General features: G+C 38.0%; 1 protein-coding gene across 5 annotated transcripts in view; it reads right to left on the bottom strand.

Moving 5' to 3' along the window:
- Positions 1-21,687, bottom strand: part of LOC136755558 (sodium-dependent phosphate transporter 2) — a 68,334-nt gene that overhangs the window by 41,564 nt on the left and 5,083 nt on the right. The window contains exon 1 of one of the 5 annotated variants that reach the window (XM_066712251.1): positions 5,210-5,318. The exons of the other annotated variants lie outside the window; for them this stretch is intronic. The gene's annotated coding sequence lies outside the window, so the exon portion shown is untranslated. Of the gene's footprint in view, positions 1-5,209; positions 5,319-21,687 lie in introns of those variants that run through there. 5 annotated transcript variants of the gene reach the window in all.

The raw sequence follows: 21,687 nt of genomic DNA, 5'->3' as shown, positions 1-21,687 counted from the left end.
CTTGAAATTCTGGGATTTATGAGCTAAATCTCCTCTTGTTTATAACTTTTATGATTTATATAACTTTTTAATTATGGCCCTTAGATGTAAAACACAATATGCAGCACCTGCCAAGAAATGCTATGTCAACAGGACCATTCAAGACCGCTCAGAATTTATACAACACAAATTGATATGATATTGATTTAGACAGATATACAAGACAATATATTATAGTTTTGTAAACTTCTTGTAGAGTCATTCTTTCTGCTGTGTCCTGAAGATAGATTTACAGCTGAATATATATATATATATATATATATATATATATATATATATATATATATATACACAGACATGCAAAAATGTGTTGGTACCCCTCCATGAAACGAAGAATGCACAACTTGAAACTGACAAAAGTAATTGGCATCCACCATTGTTTGTCCATATTTAATAGAAATCAGCCTAACATTTTGTTGAACAACCTTTAGAGGCATTCACTGCTATCAAACGTTTTCTGTAGCTCTCAATGAGACGTCTGCACCTGTTAACAGGTAGTTTGGTCCACTCTTCCTGAGCAAACTGCTCCAGCTGTCTCAGGTTTGATGGGTGCCTTCTCCAGACTGCAAGTTTCAGCTCTTTCCTTAGATGTTCGATAGGATTCAGATCAGGACTCATAGCAGGCCACTTCAGAACAGTCCAATGTTTTGTTCTTATCCATTCTTGGGTGCTTTTAGCTGTGATTGATTGTGACTGAGACAGAGCTTTCTGACACTGGGCAGTATGTTTCGCTCCAGAAAGTCTTGATAGTCTTGAGATTTCATTATGCCCTGCACAGATTTAAGGCACCCTGTGCCAGGTGCAGCAAAGCAGCCCCAAAACATAACCAAGCCTCCTCCATGTTTCACTGTAGGTATGGTGTTCTTTTCTTTGAAAGCTTCATTTTTTCATCTGTGAACATAGAGCTGATGTGACTTGCCAAAAAGCTCCAGTTTTGACTCATCTGTCCAAAGGACATTCTCCCAGAAGGATTGTGGCTTGTCAATATGCAATATGGGTCTTCTTCCATGGAGGCCACTTTCGCTCAAAAAGCGACAGATGGTGCGATCAGAAACTGACGTACCTTCACCTTGGAGTGCAGCTTGTACCTCTTTGGCAGTTATCCTTGGTTCTTTTTCTGTCATTCGCACTATCCTTCTGTTCAATCTGGGGTCGATTTTCCTTTTGGGAGGTCGTCTACAGTTCCATGGACCTTGAACTTCTTAAAAATATTTGCAACTGTTGTCACAGGAACATCAAGCTGCTTTGAGACGGTCTTGTAGCCTTTACCTTTACCATGCTTGTCTATTATTTTCTTTCTGATCTCTTCAGACAACGCTCTCCTTTGCTTTCTCTTGGCATGTTGAGTGTGGTGCACCGTGCACACAATGATACCTACTTTCCTCCATTGAAATAGGGCTGAATGACTAATTATTAGATCGGAGACATGTGTGATACTAATTAAAGAAACAAATTAGTTTGGAATATCACTATAATCCAATTATTTATTATCTTTTCTAAGGGGTACCAACAAATTAGTCCAGGCCATTTTAGAATATCTTTGTAGAATGAGCAATAGTTCATCTTTTCACAGCTTCTTTGCTTTATTCTATGACATACCAAAGGCATGCAAGTATACATGATGCAATAGCTTTTAATTTCATCACTTTTCAGGAGGAATGAAGCATTATTTCAATGAGCTGTAAGGGTACCAACAAATTTGAGCACGTCTCTATATATTTATACTATTATTTTAATCTTTATCTTATCTGTTGTCAGTTTTCTTCTTTTGAATGCTTTTCCATATTTTCTTAGGTATTGTTTATGGTCTTATGTTGATTAATGCTAGTTTTATTTTTTGTTCAGTACTGGCAGTTTTCCCATGTTCATTCATTTTGAATAACAAAACATTGACTTTATTGCCAGTTAACCTCACCAGTTATTGACGTGAAATAATCTTTGAACAGATTATGCACTTTATTTGCTTTGTTTGAAGCATGGTTGCCCTCTACACACGGCTCTACAGAGTCAAAATAGCTCTGCTCGTCATTGTTACCTCTGGCAAGTCAGAAGTTTCTGAGATTTTCTACAGCAGTGCACTGTACTGTAGATCATTCTGTGTTTTTCCAGATTAAGCTGTATGAAGCAGAAAAAAATAATAATACGTGTATAATAGTCCAACAATAACAATAGTATTGTATAATCATAAAAAAAATATAATCTATACTTAAAACATTTATAGAATTAAAATAACGTTTATCGTCATCCCAACTTTGCTCCCTATTTAGTTCTTTATTTAAAAAAAAAGAAATCTTTTTGTTGCCTTAGTGTTACAGCTTTGTTTTGGGTTTAATTTTTAGCCAGATTAATAAAGTATTTTATTTCAGATTAAAATATGAGCTGTATTATGATTTGATTTCAGGCAAATTGCTGCTTTTGCCATATAATCTTTGTATTCCAATAACTAGGCCTATAGGAGATGTTTATTCTTTTTAATGGTTGCTATAGAAGTATGGCAAAAATTATTGGTCTGGTTCCATTTAGGCCTAAAGGTTTATCGTTTTCATAGCAACAGATTTGTAATTTGGTCCTCTGGTCAGTGATCGTAAGCCAATTAACCTGTCGATTAAAGAATGGCAGCCATTTTGAAATGTTGCAATTCTTGTATTTCCCTCAGTCAGTATTGACAGAATTACTGTTTTAATGTACTTTATTTGTTATGAAACATAACTTGCATTTAAAAGGGCTTACATCTTTTTGTACCCATCTTACCTACAAATATACAGTTGGGTATGTCACCACAATGGATTTGAAAGGAAACAATCAAGATGTGCTTTAAGTGTAGATGTTCTTTCATCTTTAATTTGAGAGTAGTTACATCCAAATGGGGTGAATGGTGTAGGAATTACACACATTTTTAGGGGCTAGGGGCTCAAAAGTAATTTGACATAATCAAACTAACATAACCATGAATTAAATTGTGAGTTTGGGCAAGTCAATCACCTGACCTGAATCCAACTGAGCATGCTTTTCCTGTAGGCAAAACTGAAGGCAAAACGCCAACAAGAACAAGCAGGAACTAAAGACAGCTGCAGTGCAGGCCTGGCAGAGCATCACCAGGGAAGAAACCCAGTATCTGGTGATGTCTATGGGTTCAAGACTTCAGGCAGTCATTGACTGCAAAGGATTTGCAACCAAGTATTGAAACTCACAATTGAATTCATGATTATGTTCGTTTGTCCAAAAATTGGGGAGACCACATATAAAAATGGGTGTAATTCCTACACCGGCCAAAATGATGACAATTGTGTCACTGTCCAAATATTTATGGACCTAACTGTATATATATATTTATTTCATGCATAGGTTCTACTGTCCCATTATTTGGAGATCCTACTGCATTGTACTTTCCATGCTGTGAATTACAGTAGACGTGCCATCTAGTCTGACATTATTAAAAATAACATTTTAATTAAATGGCACACACACTGTGGAACAAGCAGCCCAACCTGTATAACACATTTGGAACTAATTGTTCTGAATGTAAAAAGTTGTGGACATTCTTACAAATTCATATTTCTCAGTGGGTGAAGAAAACAACAGTGTTTTTCCCTTAGTTGCATTTTATATTTATTTAGTAAAAAAAAATAGCTCAGCAGCCAGATCATGAAAATAAAAATACAAAGCAAGGCAAGCAGAACTGCTGAGGCCAAATATGTGATTTGATATTTAATCGGGACGAGGGAGGGATTGTGCGCAGGCTTCATTTTGTGATCTGTTCAGGATTAGGCCCTGTGACAGGGGTTTACAGCCCTGTTATCTCTGAAGTGCCACAAGACCCTTCATTCCCAGCATTGCATGACATATGTCTAACATCTCATATGAAAGATAGCAGAGCTTCCTTTAGCTTCGCACTTGGGTTTTGGTTTTCAACCTTTGGGTCCAAGTGGAAAGTAACACCTATTGGAATATCAACATGACTACACAATTAAAAAAACAAACAAAAAACAACAACAACAAATAAACAAGAAATACATCCTTTCTAATTGCCGGCAAGGCATCTCCAATTGCCATACCAGACAGTACAGCTTCAGCCCCTTTCAGGGAATCAAAGCCAAGTCAGTTCAAGAGGCACTGCAACATACTTCAACCAGTGGCACTATATGCATGCATGCATTCAGGCATGTATGTATGTATATATGTATGTGTACATATGTAGTTAAAAAGGGTGTCCAGTTGTTTACTGCTAAAAATATATAGGTTGCTTTCTGACATTGATTGATGAAGTTCACTGCAAGGTTAACACATTCACGTGTAGATGACTCACTTGTACTGAGAAAGCATAATGCCATCAGATTTAAAAAAGTAGCCCACACATCTTGTGTTCATTCAATTTTAAGTTCTTACACAGTAAGTAATTAGACTGATTAATGGCTAAAATGTGTTTCTTTCTACACATATGTATTAGTATTAATAATTAAGAAATGGTGGTGTTTAATGTATCAAAGTAAACTATGCATTGTAGGGTTTACAGGTTGTGAATTATATAACTGGTCATTTACAAATGATCAGATCTATCATGGGTTTAACTAAGAATACTTTGTATATTAAGCATAAAACCTACCATGCTTAGAGCTCATATGGAGCCCATATTTCATAAATGACAGTCATGCTTATACAAACACACAAATCGTGACTTAATTCAGGCTCCATATTTTCAGACTGAAGATTATAATGCAAAAATAATTGATCAAAACCTACACGGATTTCAGACAGAGTAATAAAAAACTAAAAAACTGACAGCCCTCACAACTCCAAATGTACATGATTTCTCCTGACCTGAATCTGTCATAAGCAAAAACATTCGCACAACATATCTAAGATCTCAATGTCAGAAATGACAAAATTAGAATAAGAAATGTAAAAATATTGTATGGCTTGTAATTGTGACCTAACTTTAAAAAGCACTGATCTGCCACGGCTGTCCTTGGACTAAATTCTGCTCCTCTCTTCTGTTGCTCCTTGCCATTAAACAATCAAACAAATGCTCTCTCAAGTTAGGTCCAGAATACTACTCAACATCCATGAACTGTGCTCCCCGATCTCCACATGCACACTTTATCATTTTATCTTTTCTATTACATGTTCAAGAAACAGATTGTTAGCCCTCCAAAATAAAAGCTATCCTCACCTGCTGCCTTGTTATTTCTATAGGTTAGCACGTTGCCGGTGCCTTCTAGGTCAGCCCTCTATTCAAACGTTTTTCCGATCTCCTAAACTCAGTCTTGTTGGCTTTTCCCCCTTACTTTTGCTTTCCACCCCATTCCTAATCCAGCCCTCTCTCCCGGTGTTATTCAATGCAGGCAGCACATGACCAGGGTAACAGAATTATGGGATGCCCCCTGATTATGGGGGGGGGCGTGTGCATGTGCGTCTCTATGCCCTCCTGCACATGCAGCTGCCACTTGTTCTGCAGGAATGCCGGGCCACTCGCCCAGCTGTGGATTAGGTTTAGCTTGAGCCACTGACTCATATTATTCCATATAGCTCTGACCCAGGATTTGAAAGGAATTAATCCAATCACATGTGTTCCTGGGGCAAACTCAGACACAGCTGAGAGACAGATTAAAGGAAGCAAATTTGTTCCATGAGCTAAATAAACATTCAAAAGTAAGAATTAAGTCTGCTGGTTATTTTAAACAATGGCATTTAACAAAGGATTTTGTTCTACTTAGGGTCCTTTCATGCGAGTACCAGCACTAGCATTTGAGTTCATCATTAAACTGCTCTGACATCCAAAGGTAATATTCAGTGTCAGCGTCTTTCTTTATTTTGCTCTGCTTTCTTTCTTTTGCTTTATTTTATTTTCTCACTTCCAGGCATCTATGGGACAGCAAAGAGGAACCCAAGCACTGCCTATCTGTAGGTAATGCTGTTACTGTTTAGTAATGGTAATTTGGTGGCAGTTTAATATTCTAAATTTGTGTGCTGACAGTCAATAGCAACAGTCAGCATGATAGCTCTTTCCCATTCCTGTAGTGTCAAACATGGTGTCTTATAACTATCGTCCAAACTGTTAGAAACTAACTTCTTGCTTTGCAAACTTTACACTCTCACATGCATGCAAAAATGTGATGCCTGCACCGTGAAGAGCCTTCAACGAGCATTGCAATGGGGACGAGTGCTACAAATAGTCAACAAGTCAAGGTGATAAGAGTCTCCAGCGCCTCCAAGATGTATTGCTTTTAATTCTTCATCTTCATATTGAAGATGAAGTGTCAAAAGTAACAGCTCTCGTAGCCACTTGTTACTTTGTGATACTGCATCGCTGAATGTAACTGTAAGAGAGTTCCTCTACCGATGCAGAATGATCATATCTAACCTGGATTATCTTAAATATCATGCAAACAATGAGATCACTGGCATTACAATACACTGTGCATTCTGGATATTGAAAAAAATAGACAAAATAACAATATAGATGTGGTGGATAATTGAAGCATGTCAATAGGCAGAGTGTGGCTTTGTGGCTTGCTATGCCCTTGTGAGCAGGCAGTGTTATCAGATGCTTTTGTTATGCTCTGCTATGTGTGCTGTGAGTGGCAGCGTGAAATAAAACAAATGGCATTGCAAGCAACATACATTTTGTCTACATCTCTGCGGGGGGATTACATAAAATGTATATACAAAAATATATAAAATGATGCATCTGCTGTGAAATTGCAGAAAATACATGCAAGGAAATTACTAATGCTTTCTGTAGATGACATTACAATACAAAAATGTGCGTCCCCAGTAATCATTTCATTGGAAAGTTCTCACAAACATGAGGTGCATGCAATGTACATAGTAACTTACAGGAATGGGCTTTGAGTCAATGTTAAAAAGAAGCAAGATCATCACCAATATTAACTGTGTTGTTTTCAAATAAATTACATCCTCATACTGAACTCTAAGCTATTTACAGCAAACACTGATCCCCAAAATGGATTAACACTTAAAATGGCAATACAAATGTTCAGATACACAATGGTATGTTGGACATGTGCATAAACAAGTTAAATTTTTCCCCAGTGACTACTAACACAACTTAAATATAGGCAAATTATTTAATAGAATAGCAAAATAATAATAAAAGATTAAATAAAACAACATCTAAATTATACACACACACATACATATAGACACACATGTATATATACATATGTTATTATACACATATATACATGCATATACATCATGGGTGGCTAAACCTGGTCCTGGACAGCCACAGGGTCTACAGGTGTTTGTTCTATCAATATCGTTAACTGCTTAATTGAACCAGTTGTGGGTCTTAGGCAAAATATCTCTGTGTTCAAGGTATCCAATGATTGGTGATTTAGAGAGACCTGGAAAACCTGCAGGACTACAGCTCTCCAAGAACAGGGTTGGTCACCCCTGCTATACATGCACACATACGTAAGTATATATTTATATATATGAACACATAGATTATTATTTTAAAAGAAGTGTCTGGAACCCTGTCAAAACAATCAAATTGGGCAACATTAGACCTATTAGTACACGATAATATACTGTCAACCTATTATTTGAGCCTAGTTCTAAAATCATAGTTTATACATCAAATAATTAGGTGAAAAAGATACTAATTGAGGAAAGTGTTACTCTCTGCTCAAAATAAACACCTGTATTTATGATATCATACACAGAATGTTTGAAAACAGAATTCTTATACCCTAATCTTTAAATCCCACACACAAAACCACATACGTAAACACTGTTCAGGACACACAGAACTTATATAAATAAAGCATTAGAAAACACTTATGTTCATGAAGAAAGAAACAAATATTTCTGAATACTATTATGATCTACTTGTAGGGTAAAAAGCTTGTTGTTTTTTCTTGCTCAATGTTAGATTTGATTATATATTTTCCCAGTGTGCATATTCCATTGTAAACTCAACATGCATGTATACCACACCGCCAAAACAAACAAAGGAATAATCATCATGGCAAGTCACTTAAGGACCAGAAGGCATGATGTAGTGAAGAAATAAAGGTTGTAAAATTCTACATTTTTTTTTTTTGATACTACTAAAAAAAGGGCTTTACATCAATTAGAAATACAGTGTGTGAAAACTATGCATTCGTTGTGATTCTCAGGAAAAAAAACAAAAGCCTCCCTAAGCTACAATATGGTATACATAGACCACAATAAGTTGCACTTGTCAAATAAATAAATAAATAATTGAAGACATGAGAAAATAAGGAAAAGAAAAAAGGTTCCACTAAAATCTAAAAATAAACAAGCACGATAGAGAATCATTATGAGACAGGCACATACAGTTTAATAAATAAAACTCATGAATTCAACACCGTTAAGGGACCAATATAATTGAAGACTATTGATACAGCTTCACAGATTGTTTCTGATTTTTTTATTGCATTACATTTCCGTACTGCGACTCGGCAAACTTAATCCTTTAGACAGTGCTGAGAAAAGCGTCCTCTTAATAGGTTGTGACAAGCAGTCTCCTCTTGTTTCAGAGACAAAGCAGGTTCATGGGGAGACAGATTTATTAATCCCAGAGAGCCTGCGTGTTTCCAAATTTCCTAAATAATAAGAAATATTTTTAGACAAAGGGCTAAGGATCTCTGCTCATTCCCACTAAGCTACAGAGATGTGTTAACAAGCTGCAGGCATCTAGATTTTTCAATGCAGAGACAGAGAAACAATGTAAAACAAAACACCAGAACTAGTTAAACAATCCAGATTTAAAACTTGAATTTTAAATTGAAAAGGGTGACAAGTTTAAAAATTGGTTCCATCTGGACTTATTCCAAAGTTAAGAACACCATCTACAGTATTTCTTAATAATATATATGTAAACTTATTGTACTGTCATGCTTTGTTCAGTTTCAGTCTTTATACCTCGAACTAGAGCTACCACATGCGCCCCCTTCTCTATATATTGCCGAGGTTTCATCTTGTTCTAGGAAAAGTACTGACAAAACAAGATGTTACATAAAGCAAAAGTAGGAGTATCCAGGAATGCCGTGAACTCAATGTTTATTCAGGTGACTTTTTTTTATTATTATTATTATTATGTTTTAGAAAACACTTTAAAGGATTTGAAAATGGCTTCTTATCAGTTTAGTAAAGGTGTACTTGCATTGTGTTTTACATAGTCAGTTTGTTACACCACGTGCTTGTATGGACACTATAAATAAGCATTTCTGGCTCTGTCCGTCAGGCACTGGTTTGAACTGGACAACTCGTATCTATACGCCTTCCAGATTGAAATGACTCTTTAGTCTCCTCAGAGAATTAGGCGGAAATGCAAAGCAAATGCGTAAGACCTTGAGATTGCCTGATCTCTCATTTCTCCTAGCATATTACAAAATCGGCCTGTTGTTTATGGAATATTGACCAACAGTTTTTAGAAGTCAAGTTAGGTTATGCTTTAGATGACAGACTAGTTGTTTAAATAGAAAATAACCCATAAAGCCACATGGAAACAGTCATTAAAAGATTACAAGTATAATGTCACCCTCTATGTATACTGTTATGCAGTCATGAAGCCATGAACAATTTGTCTGAGTATTCTAGGAACCACAGTGCTGAGCCACCTCTTCAAAATGAAGATTACTTACCGTACGTAATATTAATTGAAGTTTAAAGCTGATTTAGCAGGATATTTTATGTTTTTTTCCGCCTTTTTTAATACTAATTACATTACCCTGTGCACTTCCTGGCAATTAACTTTGAGATATTTTTCAGAAGCTTAACACCTCCCCCCAACTTCTCAGTTTGCTATTACTTTCGGTCACAAATCTACACATTTTAAATCCATTAACAAGTAGTGAAAAAAAAAATCACATTGAATTTCACATTAATTTTTATTTTACTAGAATAGTTAGGATGACAAATAGCACAGGATCATATATAACACCTAAAGATTAATATTATCAACACATGAAATTTAGTTTAATTTAACTTCTAACTTTTTGGAAGCCATACTAGTCACATAAATAAAGCCATATAGGTATGTTTATTACAAATCTATTACACTAAAAACAGATATTAATAAGGATTGGTTTTAGGAATTGATGTTTCTCAACACCCCATATTAGACTGTGAAATTAAAAACTATATTTGAAAGAATCTGCATAATGTACAGGTGGGAAAATGTTGTGAGCTAATGCTGTGCTCTTAATTTCTTAATTGAACCTTCAACTGAACTGTTAGTTCACTTAAGGGACCAATTACGTAATTGAGAGCTCAGCTGGAACGAAAATCAGCAGGGCCCACAAGGACCGGGTTGGGAACCACTCAGCTAAAGTAAGCAGAGGAAGAAACAGCTTTCAAGTGGAAGGTCATTTTATGTTACAGGCTACAAATGTATTGACTGAAAGTATCTTCATGAAGTACCAATTGATTTATGTAACTAATCTGGTCCCATTTCTCTAACAGGCCTCATTGTGTATATTACCATAAAGTGTGGCTTGAAATTGTCATCAGCCTTTGAATCTAGAGCAACCAGGGAGTTTCGAGTCAGAAGTCACCTCTGACATCCCATCTGTGGACCACGTGATGCCCTGCAGTGTAGCAAGTCTATTGCTGCTGCCATTTAGGGAACACGACACATTTGAGCTAAATTAAACTCTGTTTTTGTAGTTTTATCTGATATCTCTTTACTTGGGAACTTTTCAAGAGTCTTTGAAAACTATGTGCTGCATAGTGGACCCAGACTTTAGATCTCAGACTGCATAGTGCTTATGATATTATTTATTAAATTTATTTGCAGATTGGTTTTAATACTGGTATTATTTTTGTGAATCTGAGAAGTGGGAGACAAGCTTGGATTTCTTTGAACATCTATCACACGTTAGCTGCGGGAAGGCTGTGTAGAAGTACTGCTAGGTTTCTTCTTTATCTGTATTCTTTCCCTTTGTTAACTTGCACAATATATTTGTCATGACTGAGGTAGAGCAATTAGATGTGAATCATGCATATTACTCCTGAAATTAACTAAATTCCTTGCATCTATGGTATATTTACTAACCTCCAGCTTCATGACAATGTACAAGTTTTTTTTTTTAAACAGAAAGAATGTAGTTTCCTTCACTACTCTTATGGGTACCAGCACATATTTCTTCCTGCTCAGATATAGGTCAACACAATGGACATAACACATAGTTCTTTAAAAACTGATATCTAATTAATTAAATCCAAACAGGGGTCGTGCGCCTAGGCTTGCGTCTCCTCCAGTGTGAGATTTATATATGCCTTTGCCTCCCAAGATATCGCATGTCTGATGTTGTTGCTCCAAGAATGTTTTCTCTCCCTAACAACAGCTGGGGCCATTGCCAAGGGGGGTGGGGGTGGTGGGCGCTGGAAATAGCCATGTCACATGGTATCTCCTGGCATCTACAACAGCCAACCTCCCTTACATGGATTCTTTCTTCTTCAGACACTGCACAAAGGAGCTGCCAGAGAAGTCAATAGCACACAGCGCTGCCGTGGCCTGAGAATACAGATTGTGACCGAAGGAAAGGGCAGTGGCGCCCGCACATCTGACAATGGTGGTCCAAGGGAGAGAGACAAGGGCCAGTCAAGGTGTTAAGGTAGATCAATTAAAGTTCTTTCAAGCCTCCGCCAAAAAAGATACAACAGCAAAAAGCCCCACCTGTACACACAATAGGCCTGTGAACCCTTCAAGAAATTCTTCACGTGAAGATCAGAGGAACATGAGCACCATTTTCTAAAGCCCTGATCTTTTTCTTTTATTTATTTTACTGTCACATGACCTCTCCTTTGTCAAATCCCTCCCAAAGTACACTTTAGGACAATTAACGTTTGTCCGTTTAGTAAGCAGGTTAACGTCAACACAAATCACAACAGCAATCCGGAAAAGGCATAGACTACAGGCATTGTTCCTAAGACATACAGTCAATCCTCTTCTTTACACTTCCCAACACAATCATTGTGGCTCTACTGTAAAGCTCTGGGATGGCAGGTGCCCAGCCAAAAAAAGGGTCAGTGTTGAGTGGGAAGCCCAGCATTCACCGCTTTAACATATTCAATTTGGGAAGTGGTTCGCCAATGAGCCTGTTCACTGTTCTCACCACCCAGAGCTGTCTTGTGTTGGATGCCGTTCACCTTATTGAGCTGTAGGGTTATGCGTGGAATTGTATTGCTCTGTAGGTGTTTCAGGAGTCTCATATCCAGTTAATTGTATATCTTTACAGAGCTTATGCACTCTCATCAACATCCCAGGTCCTTCCTACACACCTGCAGCCCTCATTTTCTAAGCATTCATTCTCTACCCTGAAATGCAGGAAAATACTGATCCCAGGACCTTGAATTGAACTGAACTGAGCAGATCCTCCAAGCACCTCAAGTCAATTCCATGAATCAGATTATCTGAATGTCCATGTCTTGACCGGATTCCTGGAGTTTAGGCATTTCAATACCTTTATATCGATTTTTCCTGATTTTATGAGTCAAGAGGCTTTCAACATTCTTTTGCGCTAACTGGAATACAAAATAAATGTACGACTACTGTTCCTGAAGTTAGTTAAGGACAGAGATGATGCCTGCCAGCAGAGACCGCAGTAAACAAGATTGTATATATAATTTTATACACCGATCAGCCATAACATTATGACCACTGACAGGTGAAGTGAATAACACTGATAATCTCGTTATCATGGCACCTGTCAGTGGGTGGGATATATTAGGCAGCAATTGAACATTTTGTCCTCAATGTTGATGTGTTAAAAGCAGGAAAAATGGGCAAGCGTAAGGATCTGAGCGACTTTGACAAGGGCCAAATTGTGATGTATAGACGACTGGGTCAGAGCATCTCCAAAACTGCAGCTCTTGTGGGGTGTTCCCGGTCTGCAGTGGTCAGTACCTATCAAAAGTGGTCCAAGGAAGGAAAAGCAGTGAACCGACGACGGCCAAGGCTCATTGATGCACGTGGGGAGCGAAGGCTGGCCCATGTGGTCCGATCTAACAGACAAGCTACTGTAGCTCAAATTGCTGAAAAAGTGAATGCTGGTTCTGATAGAAAGGTGTCAGAACATACAGTGCATCGCAGTTTGTTGCGTATGGGGCTGCGTAGCCGCAGACCAGTCAGGGTGCCCATGCTGACCCCTGTCCACTGCCGAAAGCGCCTACAATGGGCACGTGAACATCAGAACTGGACCACAGAGCAATGGAAGAAGGTGGCCTGGTCTGATGAATCACGAGTTCAAGGTGTTGACTTGGCCTCCAAATTCCCCAGATCTCAATCCAATCGAGCATGTGTGGGATGTGCTGGACAAACAAGTCCGATCCATGGAGGCCCCACCTCGCAACTTACAGGACTTAAAGGATCTGCTGCTAACATCTTGGTGCCAGATACCACAGCACACCTTCAGAGGTCTAGTGGAGTCCATGCCTCGACGCGTCAGGGCTGTTTTGGACCTACACAATATTAGGCAGGTGGTCATAATTTATGGCTGATCGGTGTATATGTGATCTTTCACTGCCTACTAGGCTATGAATATTATAATTAGTTTGTCAATAATCTGGTGTTTTTACGAACTTCAAAATGTGTCTGCCACCTGTCCGCCATAAATTAAATTAACTTTTTTTGATAAATGTTATAACTTAATGTTTAAAGTCTTAAACTGCAATAATTAGTTTGTCATTCAAAATATTAATTAGACTACTTGTCAATTATTCTGAAAATAAGTCCTAATGAAGGATGTAAAAAATACAACCAAATATTACAAATTAAATAGAATACTTTGTTCATTAGTATAACGGTTTAATTAGGTTTAATAAAATAATTAGGCTCAGTCTCAGAAAAGGTCAGGCCTGAGCGAGATTTCTAGAATGAATATTAGTTGCATAAAACTTAATTAGCGGGATGCTGCATATCATTCTTCAGTGATTACTTTTCAATATATATATACACTCACCTAAAGGATTATTAGGAACACCTGTTCAATTTCTCATTAATGCAATTATCTAACCAACCAATCACATGGCAGTTGCTTCAATGCATTTAGGGGTGTGGTCCTGGTCAAGACAATCTCCTGAACTCCAAACTGAATGTCTCAATGGGAAAGAAAGGTGATTTAAGCAATTTTGAGCGTGGCATGGTTGTTGGTGCCAGACGGGCCGGTCTGAGTATTTCACAATCTGCTCAGTTACTGGGATTTTCACGCACAACCATTTCTAGGGTTTACAAAGAATGGTGTGAAAAGGGAAAAACATCCAGTATGCGGCAGTCCTGTGGGCGAAAATGCCTTGTTGATGCTAGAGGTCAGAGGAGAATGGGCCGACTGATTCAAGCTGATAGAAGAGCAACTTTGACTGAAATAACCACTCGTTACAACCGAGGTATGCAGCAAAGCATTTGTGAAGCCACAACACGTACAACCTTGAGGCGGATGGGCTACAACAGCAGAAGACCCCACCGGGTACCACTCATCTCCACTACAAATAGGAAAAAGAGGCTACAATTTGCACAAGCTCACCAAAATTGGACAGTTGAAGACTGGAAAAATGTTGCCTGGTCTGATGAGTCTCGATTTCTGTTGAGACATTCAGATGGTAGAGTCAGAATTTGGCGTAAACAGAATGAGAACATGGATCCATCATGCCTTGTTACCACTGTGCAGGCTGGTGGTGGTGGTGTAATGGTGTGGGGGATGTTTTCTTGGCACACTTTAGGCCCCTTAGTGCCAATTGGGCATCGTTTAAATGCCACGGCCTACCTGAGCATTGTTTCTGACCATGTCCATCCCTTTATGACCACCATGTACCCATCCTCTGATGGCTACTTCCAGCAGGATAATGCACCATGTCACAAAGGTCGAATCATTTCAAATTGGTTTCTTGAACATGACAATGAGTTCACTGTACTAAACTGGCCCCCACAGTCACCAGATCTCAACCCAATAGAGCATCTTTGGGATGTGGTGGAACGGGAGCTTCGTGCCCTGGATGTGCATCCCACAAATCTCCATCAACTGCAAGATGCTATCCTATCAATATGGGCCAACATTTCTAAAGAATGCTTTCAGCACCTTGTTGAATCAATGCCATGTAGAATTAAGGCAGTTCTGAAGGCGAAAGGGGGTCAAACACAGTATTAGTATGGTGTTCCTAATAATCCTTTAGGTGAGTGTATATATAGCCCTTCCTAATCTGCCATTTGAATTAAATTCAATAATTAGCTATAAATAGTAGAAGTGCAATTGCTTTCATAAATATTAATTTTAGACTTGACCCAGCATTAAGTTCCTGCAGAAACAAAGATCCTGATCCTATGTAAATATTAGTCACAATCTTGAAATATTCCAGATATTATTCAATATATCAATACACTAATATATATAGAGAGAGATTGGTTGATACAAATAAAATGGCTTGACCCTTTGGGAACATGCAGTGTGCAAAGCTTTTTTCAACTCAGCTGTACAAGGAGATGATTAGGTTCTTAAGAACAAATTCTAATTGCTCACCCAGTCTTTTTAAAATGAATGTTTAATATTTCTCAAAAAACAAGGGCTGTGAAAGAAATATTCAATGAATGAATCACTAAAAAAAAAGAATAACCAGCCCATCGCACCATGGAATGTGTTGTGTAAGATCTCAGTGATACTCCCACAAAGAGAAATCCTGAACCATGAAAATCATACTTCAGGCAACTGTACAGCCACTCTATTATATTCTTCTCTCGAGTTTAATAAGCCTCCGGTCAGAATGCAATTATTACAATTAAGCTTGCTGGTTGTTGGGTTACACTAGCTTGAAACATGGCCTTCTTGACCTCTGGCAGAGGTGTTGCTGAAGCAGTTCTTTCTGGTCTGCAGTCCTCAAGCTCTCCGCAGCCCTCTGGGGTGCCAAGCGACCTCCAGGACCACAGCTGGAAACATTCCCTGGCAGCGGCTCAATTCGCCGCATAAAGAGTACAGTACAGCCACGCCATCAGGTACCCCAGACACTGACACACATGTTTTTAACCTAGCAGGAAATTGCTAGGAGAAAACCCTGCTGTCCATTTCTTCACCCATTGCATACAGTTGCTAAAAAGAGTCAAATTTAAACTGTTTAAAAATATATATCTTTCCGTACAAGCATAAATACCTATCAAAACACATTGAATTCCTTTCCAATAAAGAATTACCCAATTTAACAAATGACTGATGGGTATCACAGAATGTAGTTATTTATAATTCCTTATCTGCCCTGTGCTATGCATGTTTATATAGTACTAATCACAGAAGTTCAAGAGACTAAACAACATTTAGCCTAACCGTGCAAACAAAGTGAACTGAAATTAAAAGATACTAATACTATGTTAGCATCCATTGCTAAAAACAACATTAGGAACTTGGGAGAACTTGCAGTCATAAATATTGAAATCAGAAACCATTAAACACTGCATCACAATACAGTGCACGAAGAAAACTAGATTGATCATCCTTTTTGTTACAGTGGTTGTATTTTAGGAACCTTACCAGTGGGGTTTAGATGACATTAATATTATTCTTTATGCATTTGATCGATGCCTTTATCAGTGACTTACGGCTAATATGGTTGCATTTATAGTGGAACATTTTAAACTTCTAAACATTATAACTGTAAGCAGTAGTTCAATACCAACGAAAGCGATGTAACAAGATGCAGGATAAACATAATGTAATAAGTCAGACACCGATTCACTACTTACAGAGGATTCAAGCCTTTCATGGGGACTGATAATTTTAGAATCTTATAAGGCCTCTGTGCCAGGTATCGGCTGTCTCTCCTGAGGTTACTCTATTACGCTACTGTATGGCTGTGGCTGGTGGGTACAGCCAATAGAAAGCCTGCCAGGCTGGAACAGAGGGTGGAATCACAAAATGACCAACCAAACCCCTCATTTCAGTTCAACAGGTGGGACACTTTCCAAAACAGTCAGGTCGCCGCGGCAACGAGCGGTTACACAGCTATAATTCGGAGGGGCTGGCCGAGGCCTTGGGCTATTTTTTTTATGCAATATAACCTACACATTATGAATTAATGGCAAATAGTTCGTTTTTGTCCCATAAGGCATATGTTTTGCTAGTGTCAATTGGTGCAGCTGGTACAAGTGGTATTTGATCAGTTGCAAATGCATTGATTATTATAAACATACAATTTAATTACAAAAATGAATTTAGACTTACATATTACTATATGCTTTCTAAACAATTAAATACAATATCTTTTTTTTTTTAGCATTATATTTGCGACTTGAAAGTCAGACACTTGTAAATATACAATGTAATATATATATATATATATATATATATATATATATATATATGTAAAGTTACTATTACTAATATTTTGCAACAGAAGCCTATATCTTCAATAAGTACAGATTATAATCCGATATGAGTGGGATATTTGGACCAGTAAGCCCTGCAACCAAAGCATATGTCTGTAATGTATGGTTGCGGAATTATAATTAAATAAGAGCTTAATAGAGGTTTAAAAAACACCCCATGGACCACACTGTTCTTGTTAACTACATGTGGCTGGATGTTCATACAAGCAGAATGATTTGTTTCGTCAGAAGTGACAAAACCTATCAATCTAAAGTTGTTTTTGAAGGAAAATCCACCTTGAAACGTAAATCAAAGGCAGTGATTTATTTCCAAAGTATTAATGGCATAAATCCACCTTGGTATTTTCCCCACTGAAATGGAAAGCTTATGCAAGACCTTTTGTTTTTTGATGAATTTTGTATTTTGAGTTTGTTGGTTACTTCATATGCATACTGTATGTACATCTGTTAATTTAAGTGCATTATGCTTTATGAATTACATTCATAAATTCATATTTTATGGGGAAGAGCATGTGTTGCCTGTTTTCCCCACCGGATATCCTTTATATATTTTCTCTGATGTTTTCTCTGTTCTTTTTTCTTCACATGAAATACAGAGGTTAAGTATCTGAATGCTTTGCAAAATAAAGATTGTATCTGCATCAAAGCATTAAAGTAAAGTTGAATTATTCTGAAGTTTAACTGCATTTTCACATACATAAGTCTCTTTTATGTGACGTATACCACAGGTCAGAGACTTGTACTGAACAACAGAGGAACAGTGCAGCTTTGGGGTGAAAAGGACAATTGTCTTTATCTTAAAAATATCTTGGCATCCCTGTCCTCAAACCTGCCCCTCTTTAAAACTACATCAAAGGAACTGATAAAGTAGCTTTCATGGTAAAAAGGCAGTTAAAAATGTTTTTTCTGAGACAGTTGTACAAGTGTGGAGGGGGTCTGAGTTGCCTAATAAATCTACCTCAGGCACTTGCTGAATTTCTGTAAGCAGGTAGGCTTTGCTTTTGAATGAACACAAAAGCGTGGTGTGTTTGGTCAAAGAAAATAAGACTTTAAAAAAAGAAAAAAAAAATTAAACATGCCATGACAAACATACAAAATAATAAAAAGTAAGACCAAGTAATGGGATGCTGAAATATAGAACATTATACATCCTCACGAGTTGCTGCAGCTGCAAAGTGTGTCATTTTTCTCTTTACCGTTTGCAATGTGTTACAATGCCCTACACTTCCACTCCCAAAGACATTCACTTGCTTTCATCTGGGGCCGTGTCTTTTGAGGCTAATGTTTGTCTGGCGTCAGTAGCGAGTTGCTAAGAACTGTAATACACAGGAAGCTCCTGTAGTTCCCAGAACCCTAGATAGTAACATACAGGTTTAGGGGTGTTTGTGAAGTAGCTGCAAGTGATGACACTGAACATGAGTTCCAGTCAAGCTGCTTCTTGAATACAAGGGTACTGGATGTTGTAGTCATACAATACATGCTGTAAGCACCCAAAAGTAATTTATAAGTTTAAATATATACATACTTTATAACTTCTTTCTTCTCAAGAAGTAGGAGCTGCAAATCACTCACTCTGCTTAGGTTCTTCCACATGCCACTGGCCAAAAGAACACTGTCAGATGCTTTAATTAAAAGACATATTGCTTCCAGTGGATAATTTGGAAATCTCAAAGAGCCACCTGATTTTACATATTCCAGAAACCCTGCATTACTTCAGATGCCCTGTAGTTTGGACTGCTTCCAAAAGGCCTCTACAAATCATGAACACACTCTTATTTGCTTTCTCCAGGCTCAGCAGCACGAAGGTGAACCCATTTTCAGATAGTACCTTAGGTTGTTATTTTAATTTAATGTATTGCAGAAGGAGATTTTTTTGTAAGCATTGAAGGAAAGTTATTGTTATCTCACAGTTTGTACTCAAATACGTGACTGCCCCCTACAAAAATGAGATTAAGATGATTGACACATCTTTCTTATTTCTGTGAAAGCACTTCCTAGCTAAACTGCAGTGGCACAAGTAACTTAAAGAGCAAGCGTTTACCTCTCCTGGAGAAACCAGTAGAACAATATGCACAAAATGTTTATCCTGTTTTAACCATTTTTTGCTTCCAGTGTAGAATATTGAAAAGGGTCTCATTCTGGATTTAAAAGTCAGTTTGTCAAAGTACATCTGGCACCATTACATTGTATAAGCATCTCTCCTACCAAGAGTTAAGGACAAATCATGTGTCCATTAGCGTGGTAATTGTTAGACGCATTTGCCCAATGAAAAGCATCTTCACAATTACAGTGAAGATTACGCACATCTTTAAAACGTACAAAATGTCTCTCCAGAATTATCCCACTGCACATTGTCTTTTCAGTCATGTGCTGTTCTCACAATGCAGACAAAAGGCTAACACAAATAACAAAGCAGATTGTGTTTCACTATCATTTTTAGAGCATGGATGAGCTTATCTGAGCTCTGCTGTTCTTCCGATTGATCAGTGTCAGACTATGCAAATAACAGCCGCAGCAGCAGCTCCGCACATTTAAATGGAAATGCAATTTTAAAAACTGTTTTTTTTTTTAATGTATTATTAATTAAAACTACTTTGGTTCACTGTATGACTTCATAAGCTTAAAGGGGAACACGTGCAATTCCTAAAATTATAGTTGTATGCATCATATAAGTTGCATGCGTCATTATATACTGTGCTTTCATAGTGCTTGTGTGTTATCATAACTTCCTGGATACTGGAAACAGCGGAAAAACTACAAAGCAACATATTTGTCTGTGCCTTGACTACTTAAGTCATATTATAGTCAATATACACTCACCTAAAGGATTATTAGGAACACCATACTAATACTGTGTTTGACCCCCTTTCGCCTTCAGAACTGCCTTAATTCTACGTGGCATTGATTCAACAAGGTGCTGAAAGCATTCTTTAGAAATGTTGGCCCATATTGATAGGATAGCATCTTGCAGTTGATGGAGATTTGTGGGATGCACATCCAGGGCACGAAGCTCCCGTTCCACCACATCCCAAAGATGCTCTATTGGGTTGAGATCTGGTGACTGTGGGGGCCAGTTTAGTACAGTGAACTCATTGTCATGTTCAAGAAACCAATTTGAAATGATTCGACCTTTGTGACATGGTGCATTATCCTGCTGGAAGTAGCCATCAGAGGATGGGTACATGGTGGTCATAAAGGGATGGACATGTCAGAAACAATGCTCAGGTAGGCCGTGGCATTTAAATGATGCCCAATTGGCACTAAGGGGCCTAAAGTGTGCCAAGAAAACATCCCCCACACCATTACACCACCACCACCAGCCTGCACAGTGGTAACAAGGCATGATGGATCCATGTTCTCATTCTGTTTACGCCAAATTCTGACTCTACCATCTGAATGTCTCAACAGAAATCGAGACTCATCAGACCAGGCAACAATTTTCCAGTCTTCAACTGTCCAATTTTGGTGAGCTTGTGCAAATTGTAGCCTCTTTTTCCTATTTGTAGTGGAGATGAGTGGTACCCGGTGGGGTCTTCTGCTGTTGTAGCCCATCCGCCTCAAGGTTGTACGTGTTGTGGCTTCACAAATGCTTTGCTGCATACCTCGGTTGTAACGAGTGGTTATTTCAGTCAAAGTTGGTCTTCTATCAGCTTGAATCAGTCGGCCCATTCTCCTCTGACCTCTAGCATCAACAAGGCATTTTCGCCCACAGGACTGCCGCATACTGGATGTTTTTCCCTTTTCACACCATTCTTTGTAAACCCTAGAAATGGTTGTGCGTGAAAATCCCAGTAACTGAGCAGATTGTGAAATACTCAGACCGGCCCGTCTGGCACCAACAACCATGCCACGCTCAAAATTGCTTAAATCACCTTTCTTTCCCATTCAGACATTCAGTTTGGAGTTCAGGAGATTGTCTTGATCAGGACCACACCCCTAAATGCATTGAAGCAACTGCCATGTGATTGGTTGGTTAGATAATTGCATTAATGAGAAATTGAACAGGTGTTCCTAATAATCCTTTAGGTGAGTGTATAAGTCAATTGAGTGTTTGGTGTTTCACAGTCTTATTCCTTGATAGTAATTATAGTTTCCATAGAGAACATGTGTCCATGGCTGCAGGAAAAACAGTAAAGACGGAGTTATTCCTTTGTCCTTTCCAGCAAGGAGATTCATGTGCAAGAGAACAAACCCACATTCAAAAAAAGAAAAGAAATCTGCAGCAAACACTTTGATTGCAGTGCATTCCAACATTTGCATCCTGTGCATCATTTATTCTTTTTTGGGTA

This window comes from Amia ocellicauda, chromosome 8 (genome assembly GCF_036373705.1).
Source record: "Amia ocellicauda isolate fAmiCal2 chromosome 8, fAmiCal2.hap1, whole genome shotgun sequence".
NCBI classification, from domain to species: domain Eukaryota; kingdom Metazoa; phylum Chordata; class Actinopteri; order Amiiformes; family Amiidae; genus Amia; species Amia ocellicauda.
Note: the sequence above shows the minus strand (reverse complement) of the source record. Positions and strands in the feature narration are given on the sequence as shown.